This window comes from Bubalus bubalis, chromosome X, assembly GCF_019923935.1.
Source record: "Bubalus bubalis isolate 160015118507 breed Murrah chromosome X, NDDB_SH_1, whole genome shotgun sequence".
Classification (NCBI taxonomy): domain Eukaryota; kingdom Metazoa; phylum Chordata; class Mammalia; order Artiodactyla; family Bovidae; genus Bubalus; species Bubalus bubalis.
Genome location: NC_059181.1, coordinates 45,478,944 through 45,491,881, shown reverse-complemented (window position 1 = coordinate 45,491,881; position 12,938 = coordinate 45,478,944).

Here is a 12,938-nt window from a genome sequence, read left to right as displayed (position 1 = left end):
TGCTAAACATGGTAGTTAGCACTTACCATGTGTTAAACACTGTGTATTGGATGGATGGTTGGCTGGATTGATAGGTGACAGAAAATTCCTGAGAGAATACACTATGGAAAAGGATGTCTTTTAAAAAATTTTCCTGGAAACTTCCATATTCAGAACTGTCTTGAGCAATGTCCTCAGGAAAATTTGTCCCATAGTTAAATTTTTCGTCCTGCTGTTGCAGAGACTATAATGAGTAATAGGTGGGGTCAAAGCAGATTAGCACTGTTGAGCCTAGAAATGCAAGGCCTGGAGGATGAAGTAGTTTATATTGAAATCTGGAAGACCCAACCTCCTCCTGGGTTCTCCCTATAAGGTGCACAACCTAAACCAACTCTTCGCTCTTCCAGCTTTGGGTACACCATGGTAAATTTCATGTCCAATCTCACAGCATGATGAGTGCATTCCTCAGCTTACTCTAGATTCTCCAGTACGTGGAGGTCTCTGAACAGCAATACTGGTGAAATGTGATAAGGTTAAACCCTAAGTTACTGTAGTGGACTGTCCTGAGAAAAAGGCACAGATGCCTTTTGCCTGCCCAGTAGCCTGGTGTGCCTGCTTGCAATTAAGTATGGTGGCCTAGTCTCACTGTAATGGATTTGGCCTGTGATGCCTAATGATCTTATTAATGTTGAAGATTATCCTCCAATTTGTCAGAGTTGGGAACTGATATAAATATAGGGTGAATTATCTGGCAAGAGAAAGGTTTCAAGTGCTGACTATATTATGGGATACCTATAGTTTAAATGGGCTTCCCTGGTGGTTCAGTGGTAAAGAATATGCCAGCCAATGCAGAAGACGTGGGTCCACCCCTGGGTCAAGAAGATTCCCTGGAGAAGGAAATGGCAACCCTCTCCAGTACTCTTACCTGAGAAGTCCCATAGTCAGAGGAGCCTGGCCAGCTACAGTCCATGGTGTCCGAAAAGAGTCGGACGTGTCTTAGTGACTAAGCGACAATTTAAATAATCCCTTCTTTCCCCTCTTTTAATAATGGACAATTGCTGATCTCTTGATTAAAAGATTAAGTTTTTAATCCACAACAATTCAAACCTCATCAAAATTTCTACATCACACATTTTTCTTTCTATTACATTTTTGGAGGAAACTTTTTTTTTTTAATCTGAGGCACAGTTCAGTTCAGTTCAGTCGCTCAGTCGTGTCCGACTCTTTTCGACTCCATGGACTACAGCACGCCAGGCCTCCCTGTCCATCGCGAACTCCCAGAGTTTACAAAAACTCATGTCCATTGAGTCGGTGATGCCATCCAACACTCTCATCCTCTGACTTCCACTTCTCTTCCCACCTTCAGTCTTTACCAGCATCAGGGTCTTTTCAAACGAGTCAGTTCTTGGCATTAGGTGGCCAAAGTATTGGAGTTTCAATTTCAACATCAGTCCTTTCAATGAATATTCAGGACTGATTTCCTTTAGGATGCACTAGTTGGATCTCCTTGCAGCCCAAGGGACTCTCATGAGTCTTCTCCAACACCACAGTTCAAAAGCATCAATTCTTCAGCACTCAGCTTTCCTAATATTCAAACTCTCATGTCCATACATGACAACAGGAAAAACCATAGCTTTGACTAGAAAGACCTCTGTTGGCAAAATAATGTCTCTGTTTTGTTTTTTTTTTAGATGTGTTGCATTTTAAAATTAATTTATTTTAATTGGAGGCTAATTACTTCACAATATTGTAGTGGGTTTTGCCATATATTTGACATGAATCAGCCATGGGTATATATGTGTTCCCCATCCTGAACCCCCCTCCCACCTCCCTCCCCAGGGTCATCCCAGTGCGCCAGCCCTAGCACCCTGTCTCATGCATCGAACCTGGACTGGTGATCTATTTCACATATGATAATAAACATGTTTTAATGTTGTTCTCTCAAATCATCTCACCCTCGCCTTCTCCCATAGAGTCCAAAAGTCCATTCTTTACATCTGTGTCTCTTTTGCTGTCTCGCATATAGGGTCATCGTTACTATCTTTCTAAATTCCATATATATGCATTAATGTCCTGTATTGGTGTTTTTCTTTCTGTCTGTATAATAGGCTCCAGTTTCACCCACCTCATTAGAACTGTTTCAAATGCATTCTTTTAAATAGCTGAGTAATATTCCATTGTGTATATGTACTACGACTTTCTTATCCATTCGTCTGCTGATGGACATCTAGGTCGCTTCCATGTCCTTGTCATTGTAAACAGTGCTGTGATGAACAATGGGGTACACATGTCTCTTTCAATTCTGGTTTCCTCGGTGTGTATGCCCAGCAGTGGGATTCCTGGGTCTTATGGCAGTTCTATTTCCAGTTTTTTAGGGAATCTCCACACTGTTCTGCAGAGTGGCTGTACTAGTTTGCATTCCCACCAACAGTGTAAGAGGGTTCCCTTTTCTCTGCACCCTCTCCAGCATTTATTGTTTGTAGACTTTTTGATAGCACCCATTCTGACCGGTGTGAGATGGTACCTCATTGTGGTTTTGATTTGCATTTCTCTGATAATGAGTGATGTTGAACAGCTTTTCATGTGTTTGTTAGCCATCTGTATGTCTTCTTTAGAGAAATATCTATTTAGTTCTTTGGCCCATTTTTTGACTGGGTCATTTATTTTTCTGGAATTGAGCTGCAAGAGTGCTTCTATATTTTTGACATTAATTCTTTGTCAGTTGCTTCGTTTACTATTATTTTCTCCCATTCTGAAGGCTGTCTTTTCACCGTGCTTATAGTTTCCTTCATTGCACAAAAGCTTTTAAGTTTAATTAGGTCCCATTTGTTTATTTTTTCTTTTATTTCCATTATTCTGGGAGGTGAGTCATAGAGGATCCTGCTGTGATTTATGTCAGAGAGCGTTTTGCCTATGTTCTCCTCTAGGAATTTTATAGTTTCTGGTCTTATGTTTAGATCTTTAATCCATTTTGAGTTTATTTTTGTGTATGGTGTTAGAAAGTGTTCTAGTCTCATTCTTTTACAAGTGGTTGACCAGTTTTCCCAGCACCACTTGTTAAAGAGATTGTCTTTTCTCCATTATATATTCTTGCCTCCTTTGTCATAGATAAGGTGTCCATAGGTGCGTGGATTTATCTCTGGGCTTTCTATTTTGTTCCATTGATCTATATTTCTGTCTTTGTGCCAGTACCATACTGTCTTGATGACTGTAGCTTTGTAGTGTAGTCTGAAGTCAGGCAGGTTGATTCCTCCAGTTCCATTATTCATTCTCAAGACTGCTTTGGCTATTAGAGGTGTTTTCTATTTCCATAAAAATTGTGAAGTTATTTGTTCTAGTTCTCTGAAAAATATCATTGGTAGCTTGTTAGGGATTGCATTGAATCTATAGATTGCCTTGGGTGGTATACTCATTTTCACTAGATTGATTCTTCCAATATATGAACATGGTATATGTCTCCATCTATTTGTGTCCTCTTTGATTTCTTTTATCAGTGTTTTATAGTTTTCTATATATAGCTATTTTGTTTCTTTAGGTAGATTTATTCCTAAGTATATTATTCTTTTTGTTGCAATGGTGAGTGGAATTGTTTCCTTAATTTCTCTTTCTGTTTTCTCATTGTTAGTGTATAGGAATGCAAGGGATTTCTGTGTGTTAATTTTATATCCTGCAATATTACCATATTCATTAATTAGCTCTAGTAATATTCTGGTGGAGTCTTTAGGGTTTTCTATGTAGAGGATCATATCATCTGCAAACCGTGAGAGTTTTACTTCTTCTTTTCCAATCTGGATTCCTTTTATTTCTTTTTCTTCTCTGACTGCTGTGGTTAAGACTAACAAAACTATGTTGAATAGTAGTGGTGAGAGTGTGCACCCTTGCCTTGCTCCTGTTTTTAGGGGAAATGCTTTCAATATTTCACCATTAAGTAATAATGTTTCCTGTGGGTTATCATATATGGCTTGTATTATGTTGAGGTATGTTCCTTCTATGCCTGCTTTCTGGAGTGTTTTTTATCATAAATGGATGTTGAATTATGTCAAAGGCTTTCTCTGCATCTATTGAGAATATCATATGGTTTTTATCTCTCAATTTGTGGTGTATAACTGATTGATTTGCAAATATTAAAGAATCCTTGCATCCCTGAGATAAAGCCCACTTGATCTTGAGGTATGATCTTTTTCATATTTTGTTTGATTCTTTTTGCTAGAATTTTGTTCAGGATTTATGCGTCTATGTTCATCAGTGATATTGGCCTGTAGTTTGCTTTTCTGTGGCATCTTTTTCTGATTTTGGTATTAGGGTGATGGTGGCCTCATACAATGAGTTTGACAGTTTACCTTCCTCTGCAATTTTCTGAAAGAGTTTGAGTAGGATATGTGTTATCTCTTCTCTAAATTTTTGGTAGAATCCATCTATGAAGCCATCTGGTCCTGGGCTTTTGTTTGTTGGAAGATTTCTGATTACAGTTTCAATTTCCATGCTTGTGCTGGGTCTGTTAAGATTTTCTATTTCTTCCTGGTTCAGTTTTGGAAAGTCATAATTTTCTAAGAATTTGTCCATTTCTTCCAAGTTGTCCATTTTATTTGCCTATCTTTGATGATAGTAGTCTCTTATGATCCTTTGTATTTCTGTGTTGTCTGTTGTGATTTCTCCATTTTCATTTCTAATTTTGTTGATTTGATTCTTCTCAAATTTTTTCTTGATGAGTCTGGATAATGGTTTGTCTATTTTATTTATCTTCTCAAAGAACCAGCTTTTAGCTTTGTTGATTTTTGCTATGGCCTCCTTTGTTTCTTTTTCATTTCTGCCCTAATTTTTAAGATTTATTTCCTTCTACTAACCCTGGGGTTTTTCATTTCTTCTTTTCCTCATTGCTTTATGTGTAGAGTTAGGTTATTTATTTGATTTTTCTCTTGTTTCTTAAGGTAAGCTTGTATTGCTATGAATCTTCTCCTTAGTACCACTTTTACTGAATCCCATAGGTTTGGGGTTGTTGTGTTTTCATTTTCATTTGTTTCTATGCATATTTTGATTTCTTTTTTTATTTCTTCTGTGATTTGTTGGTTATTTTGAAGCCGGGTGTTTAGCCTCCATATGTTTGTATTTTTTTATTAAATTTATTTATTTTAATTAGATGCTAATTACTTTACAATATTGTATTTGTTTTGCCATACATCAACATGAATCCACCACGGGTGTACACGTGTTCCCAATCCTGAACCCCCCTCCCACCTCCCTTTTTTTTTTTTTTTTCCTGTAGTTGACATCTAATCTTACCACATTGTAATCAGAAAAGATGCTTGTAATGATTTTAAATTTGTTGAATTTACCAAGGTTAAATTTATGGCCCAGGATGTGATCTGTCCTGGAGAAGGTTCTGTGTGCACTTGAGAAAAAGTTGAAATTCATTGTTTGGGGGTGAAATGTCCTATAGATATCAATTAGGTCCAACTGGTCCATTGTATCAATTAAAGGTTGTCTTTTCTTGTTAATTTTCTGTTTAGTTGTTCTATCCATAGGTGTGAGTGGGGTATTAAAGTCTCCCACTATTGTTGTGTTATTGTTAATTTCCCCATTCATACTTGTTAGCATTTGCCTTACATATTGCAGTGCTTCTATGTTGGGTGCATATATATTTATAATTGTTATATCTTCTTCTTGGATTGATCCTTTGATCATTATGTAGTGTCCTTCTTTGTCCTTTTCACAGCCTTTATTTTAAAGTCTATTTTATCTGATATGAGTATTGCTATACCTACTTTCTTTTGGTCTTCATTTGCATGAAATATCTTTTTCCAGCCCTTCATTTTCAGTCTGTATGTGTCCCTTGTTTTGAGGTGGGTCTCTTTTAGACTGCATATATAGGGGTCTTGTCTTTGTATCCATTCAACCAGTCATTGTCTTTTGGTTGGGGTATTCAACCCATTTATGTTTAAGGTGATTATTGATAAGTATGATCCCATTGTCATTTACTTTGTTGTTTTGGGTTTGAATTTATACACCCTTTCTGTGTTTCCTGTCTAGAGAAGATCCTTTAGCATTTGTTGGAGAGCTGGTTTGGTGGCGCTGAATTCTCTCAGCTTTTGCTTGTCTGTAAAGCTTTTGATTTCTCCTTCATATCTGAATGAGATCCTTGCTGGGTACAGTAAATTGGGTTATAGGTTTTTCTCTTTCATCACTTTAAGTATGTCCTGCCATTCCCTTCTTGCCTGACGAGTTTCTATTGAAAGATCAGCTGTTATCCTTATGGGAATCCCCTTTGTGTGTTGTTGTTTTTTCCTTGTTGCTTTTAATATTTATTCTTTGTGTTTGATCTTTGTTAATTTGATTAATATGTGTCTTGGGGTATTTTGCCTTGGGTTTATCCTGTTTGGGACTCTTGGTTTCTTGGACTTGAGTGGCTATTTCCTTCCCCATTTTAGGGAAGTTTTCAACTATTATCTCCTCAAGTATTCTCTCATAGCCTTTCTTTTTGTCTTCTTCTTCTGGGATTCCTAAAATTTGAATGTTGGGGTGTTTAACATTGTCCCAGAGGTCTCTGAGGTTGTCCTCATTTCTTTCACATTTTTTTTCTTTTTTCCTCTATGCTTTATTTATTTCTACCATTTTATCTTCCACCTCACATATCCTCTCTTCTGCCTGAGTTTTTCTACTGTTGGTTCCCTCTAGAGTGTTTTTGATCTCAGTCATTGCATTATTCATTATTGATTGACTCTTTTATTTCTTGTATGTCCTTGTTAAACATTTCTTGCACCTTCTCAGTGATTGTCTCCAGACTATTTATCTGTAATTCCATTTTGTTTTCAAGATTTTGGATCATCTTTACTATCATTATTCTGAATTCTTTTTCAGGTAGACTCCCTATCTCCTCCTCTTTGGTTTGGTGGGCATTTATCATGCTCCTTTATCTGATGAATATTTCTCTGCCTTTTCATCTTGTTTAGATTGCTGTGTTTGGGGTGTCCTTTCTGTATGCTGGAAGTTTGTGGTTCCTCTATATCGTGGATGTTCCTCCCTGTGAGTGGGGTTGGACGAGTGGCTTATGGTTAGGCTTATGGTTAGGGAAGCCTGTCTCGGTGTTCTGGTGGGTGGAGCTGGGTCTCTTCTCTCTGGAGTGCAATGAAGTGTCCAGTATGAGTTTTGAGGTGTCTATGGGTTTGTTGTGACTTTAGGCCACCTGTATTTTAATGCTCAGGGTTATGTTCCTGTGTTGCTGGAAAATTAGCTTGGTATGTCTTGCTAGGAAACTTGTTGGCTCTTGGGTGGAGCTTGGTTCCAGTGTAAGTATGGAGGCTTTTGGTGAGCTCTTGTTGATTAATGTTCCCTAGAGTCAGGAGTTTTCTGGTGTTCTCAAGTTTTGGATTTAGGCCTCCTGCCTCTGACTTTCAGTCTTATTCTTACATTAGCCTCAAGACTTCTCCATCCATACAGAACCAATGATTAAACATCTAGGATGTCCCTCCATAGTGAGGGACACCCAGAGAGGTTCACAGAGTGACATGGAGAAGAGAAGAGGGAGGAGGAAGATAGAGGTGACCAGGAGGAGAGAAGTTCAGTTCAGTTCAGTCACTCATTCGTGTCCAACTCTTTGCAACCCCATGAATCGCAGCACACCAGGCCTCCCTGCCTATCACCAACTCCCGGAGTTCACTCAAACTTACATCCATTGAGTCGGTGATGCCATCCAGCCATCTCATCCTCTGTTGTCCCCTTTGCCTCCTGCCCCCTACCCCTCCCAGCATCAGAGTCTTTGGAGAAGAGGGGGAATCAAAAGGGGAGAGAGCAATCTAGCCAGTAATCAATTCCCTATGTGCTCTCCACAGTCTGGAACCCTCAGAGAGGTTCACAGAGTTACATAGAGAAGAGAAGAGGGAGGAAGGAGATAGAGGTGACCAGGAGGAGAAGAGGGGAAGTCAAAAGGTGAGAGACAGATCTAGCCAGTAATCAGTTCCCCAAGTGTTCTCCACAGCCTGGAACACCCAAAGAGATTCACAGTGTTGGGTAGAGAAGACAAGGGGGAGGGAGGCGATAGTGGTGACCTGGGGGAAAAAAAGGAGAAGTCAAAAGGGGGAGAGAGAAATCAAGCCAGTAATCTCACTCCTAAGTAAAAATGCGTACTGAAGGTTGAATTCTTAAAGGTACAAAATTGATAACAAATACCAAAAAGCAAAGATTAAAAATCTAGAGTAGACGTTAGACTCTCAAAAAATACAATATTAAAAAAAAATCACAAAAATTATAAAATATATATATGAAAATTGCTTTAAAAATAGGGTCTTTTTTTGCAAGGTAATAGGTTATAAAAATGAAAATTAAAGGAATAATAAAGAACTTAAAAATAAAATTTTTTAATTAAAAAATGATAATAGTAAAATATATATAGGAATTTCTCTGGAGCCGTTGAGGGCAGTGTGGAGCCAGTTCAGTTTCAGATAGTTCCTTGTTCCAGCTTATACTTGTTCTTAAGGTCTAAAGGCCCCTTCCAATGTAGTCAGTGCTAACTACAGGGTTTTAATCTGTTGCACCTGTAATTTCCAAAGTGGCTCCCTCTTCTTTATTTTGGGTTCCTCTGTTTGCAAGTCTCTTCAGTGTCTAATTTCCTCTCTGACACAAAGGGGCGAAGGTGGTCACTTATTTAGGCTCACTTGTTCAGTTGTGCTGTGGAGAGGGAAGAAGTGAAGTGAAGTGGCTCAGTCTCTTGGCGACCCCGTGGACTGTAGCTTACAAGGCTCCTCTGCCCATGGAATTTTCCAGGCAAGAGTACTGGAGTGGGTTGACATTTTCTTCTCCAGGGGATCTTCCCGACCCAAGGATCAAACTCAGGTCTTCCGCATTGCGGGCAGACACTTTACCATCTGAGCCACCAGGGAAGAGGAATGCTGCAAACAAATATCACTGGCATTTTTGGGGATTGCTTGCAGTGTCTGGGCCACACTGGGTTTGCCCCAGCTCACGGTGCATGTGCTTTCCCAGTCTACACTGCTCAGGCTCCAGGTTGCTCTGCAGGGGAATTGTCTAAGCAGGCCCTGGGTTGTATGCACTTTGCAGGTCTAAGCCACTCAAATTCAGGTTCTTGGTTACTCCACAAAGGCACAGACTTGGTTGGGCCTGCATTTTGTGCCCTTCCCAGGCCTGAGCAGCTCAGGCGACCAGGTGCTTGGCAAGCACACTCTCCCAGGTGGGTGGTGCATCTTATCACCTCCCAGTCCCAGCCCCTTAGTTTCCTGGGTGCACCACAAAAGTGCAATCTCAGGTGTGCCGTGTGTCTCCTCTGGGGAGCTAATCTCTGACTGCGACCCTCCTGGAAGAGGTCAACCATCCAGGATCTCAGGAAGACTTGTTAGCAATTGGGAACCTGCTTCCAGTTTGGTGGAGGATGCCATCTCTGGAGCCAAGATTGCCCCTTGCCTTCCTGCTCTTGCTGTCACCAGCCTGCCTCTCAGCCTCTGGTGGGTGGAGGGGCTAGTCTGCAGCTGGCTAGCTTTCCTCTGGTATTCGCTCAGTCCTTTGTTCTGTGAGTTGGCTAGGCTGTACCTTAGAGCTTTTCATGGGAAAGTTCTCTCTCTCTCTCTTTTTTTTCTCTCTGGCTATCCCACAATTTGGGTTGCTATCTCACATTAGCTCCCTCAGATTGCCCTCAGGGTATTCAGGCCTGGTCCTTACCCTAAGCATGCAGCCCGTAACTTCCTGTTCAGCCCCCACTTGCAGCTGGCAGACACAAGCATCAAGGGCTACTTCTCCACTGGGAGTTGCAGTTAGGTGCATAATTTGTGAGTTTTTTTTTTTTTCCCCTCCCAGTTATGATGGCCTCTGAGATTCCAAAACTCCTCACAGACCCACCAGTGAGAGGGTTTCCTGGTGTTTGGAAACTTCTCTTCCTTCACAACTCCCTCCCTAAGATGGGTATCTGTCCCTAACTCTTGTCTCACTTTTTATCTTTTATATTTTGTCCTACCTCCTTTCAAAGAGAATGGGCTGCTTTCTGGGTGCCGGGTGTCCTCTGCCAGGGTTTAGAAGTTATTTTGTGGAATTTGCTCAGTGTTCAAATGATCTTTTGATGAGTTTGCAGGAGAGAAAGTGGTCTCCCCATCCTATTCCTCTGCCATCTTAGAACTACCTCCCTGTCTCTGCTGTTTAATATGCTGCCTGCTGCTGCTGCTGCTACTGCTGCTAAGTCGCTTCAGTCATGTCCAACTCTGTGTGACCCCATAGACGGCAGCCCACCAGGCTCCCTGTCCCTGGGATTCTCAAGGCAATCACACTGGAGTGGGTTGCCATTTCCTTCTCCAATGCATGAAAGTGAAAAGTGAAAGTGAAGTCGCTCAGTCATGTCTGACCCTCAGCGACCCCATGGACTGCAGCCTTCCAGGCTCCTCCATTCATGGGATTTTCAAGGCAAGAGTACTGGAGTGGGGTGCCATTGCCTTCTCCAAATATGCTGTCTAGGTTTAATATACTGTCTGATGCACATAGAAATGCATAAAACATAGCTACCAGGTTTAGATAATTCCAGGAAAGCCCCTTATAAAAGCAAACACAGGTAACCAGGGCCAAGGTCAAGAAATAGAACTTTGCCAGCCTTCCAGCATACAACCACCGGTGTTCCTCTGAATCACAACCCACACCCTCCCCTGTGGATATAGTCGTTATCTTGACTTTATGATAATCATTTCGAAAATGCTTTTTTATAAACATGACTTTACAACTTTTGTATGCATTCCTAAGCAATACAGTTTATTTGAAGTTGTGTCAATGGAATCATACTGCATGCTCCCTTTTATGGCCTGCTTCTTTCATTGTATATCATATTTATTTGAGAGACTCATCCATCTTGTTGGAGAAGGCAATGGCACCCCACTCCAGTACTCTTGCCTGGAAAATCCCATGGACGGAGGAGCCTGTTAGGCTGCAGTCCATGAGGTCACTAAGAGTCAAACACGACTGAGCAACTTCACTTTCACTTTTCACTTTCATGCATTGGAGAAGGAAATGGCAACTCACTCCAGTATTCTTGCTTGGAGAATCCCAGGGACAGCAGAGCCTGGTGGGCTGCCATCTATGGGGTCACACAGAATTGGACACGACTAAAGTGACTTAGCAGCAGCAGCAGCATCCATCTTGTGCCTATTAGCCTTAGACCTTTTGTCTCCATCATTGCTTAGCATTCCAATGCATGATTTTAGCAAAGTAATTGTGATATGATTGTACCATTTTACACTGGATGAACACTGGGCTGTTTTTAGCTTTTAATCATGAACAATGATGCAATGAACATTCTTGGGCATTTTTCATGGGACTCATGTTTAAAAGTCTCTTGGATATATATGCAAGAACAGAATCACTGCCCCATGGAGTATACATATCTTCAGCTTTTCTACATGGTGCCAAATTGTTTTCTGTAGTGGTTGTACCAACTTACAGTCTCAGCAGCAACATAGAGAGTTCCTCTGCCTGCACATCTTCATCTACACCAAGTATTGCCAGAATTTAATTTACTTGTTTTCCTCTACTATTAAGTTTTTTCACATTCTCACGTTTATGAACATTTTGGACATTCTCTCCTATGAAAAGCCTGTTCATGTTCAACTCTTTCACCATTTTTATATTCTATTTCCCATCTTGTTTTTACTGATATAGTGAGTTATTTATGTGTTTTAAATACCAATCCATTGGTGGTTATATGTGTGGCTAAAATAATCTTTCACTTTATTGTTCGTATTTTCTCTTCTGTGCTGTGCTTTGTGAACAGACTTTAATTAAGACATGCTTAATTATATAACATACCTAATGATAGCACAGTCAAATTTTATCATTCTTTTCCTTATGGCTAGTGCTTTTCTGTTTCAACAAATCTGTCCCTGCCCTGGGGCCATGAAACTATTCTCTATATTGTCCTATGAAATATTTATGGTTTTGCCTCTCACAATTAGGTAATAATCCACCTACAAGTGATGTCTTTGTATAGTGTTCAGTATGGCATGTGCCTGTGTGCATGCTAAGCCACTTCAGTCATGTCCGACTTTGTGATGCTATGGACTCTAGCCCACCAGGCTCCTCTGTCCACGGGATTCTCCAGGCAAGAATACTGGAGTGGGTTGCCATGTCCTCTTCCAGGGGAATCTTCCCAACCTAGGGATCAAACCCACATCTCTTATATCTCCTGCATTGGCAGGTGAGTTCTTTACCACTAGCACCACCAGAGAAGCCCCATCAGGTCCATGAATCAAGATAACTTGGACGTGGTCAAACAGGAGATGGCAAGAGAGAACACTGACATCTTAGGGATCAGTGAACTAAAATGGACGAGAATGAGCTAACTTAATTCAAATGACCACTATATCTACTACTGTGGTCAAGAACCCCTTAGAAGAAATGGAGTAACCCTCATAATCAACAGAGTCCAAAATGCAGTACTTGGGTGCAACTTCAAAAGCAAAAGAATGATCTATGTTCATTTCCAAGGCAAACCATTCAGCACCACAGTAATCCAAGTCTATGCCCCAACCATGCCAAAGAAGCTGATGATGACCAATTCTATGAAGATCTACAATGCCTTCTAGAACTAACTCCAAAAAAAAGATGTCATTTTCATCATAGGGGATTGGAACGCAAAGTAGGAAGTCAAGAGATATCCAGAATAACAGGCAAGTTTGGACCTGGAGTATAAAATGAAGCAGGGCAAAAGCTAACAAGTTTTGCCAAGCAAACACGATGGTCATAGCAAACATCTTTTTCCAATATTCGAAGAGATGACTATACACAACGACATCACCAGATGGTCAATACCAAAATCAGACTGATTATATTCTTTGCAGCCAAAGGTGGAGAAGCTCTATACAGCCAGCAAAAATAAGAGCTCCTTATTGCAAAATTGAAGCTTAAACTGAAGAAAGTAGGGAAAACAACTAGGCCATTCAGGTATGCTGCTGCTGCTAAGTCACTTCAGTCGTGTCCAA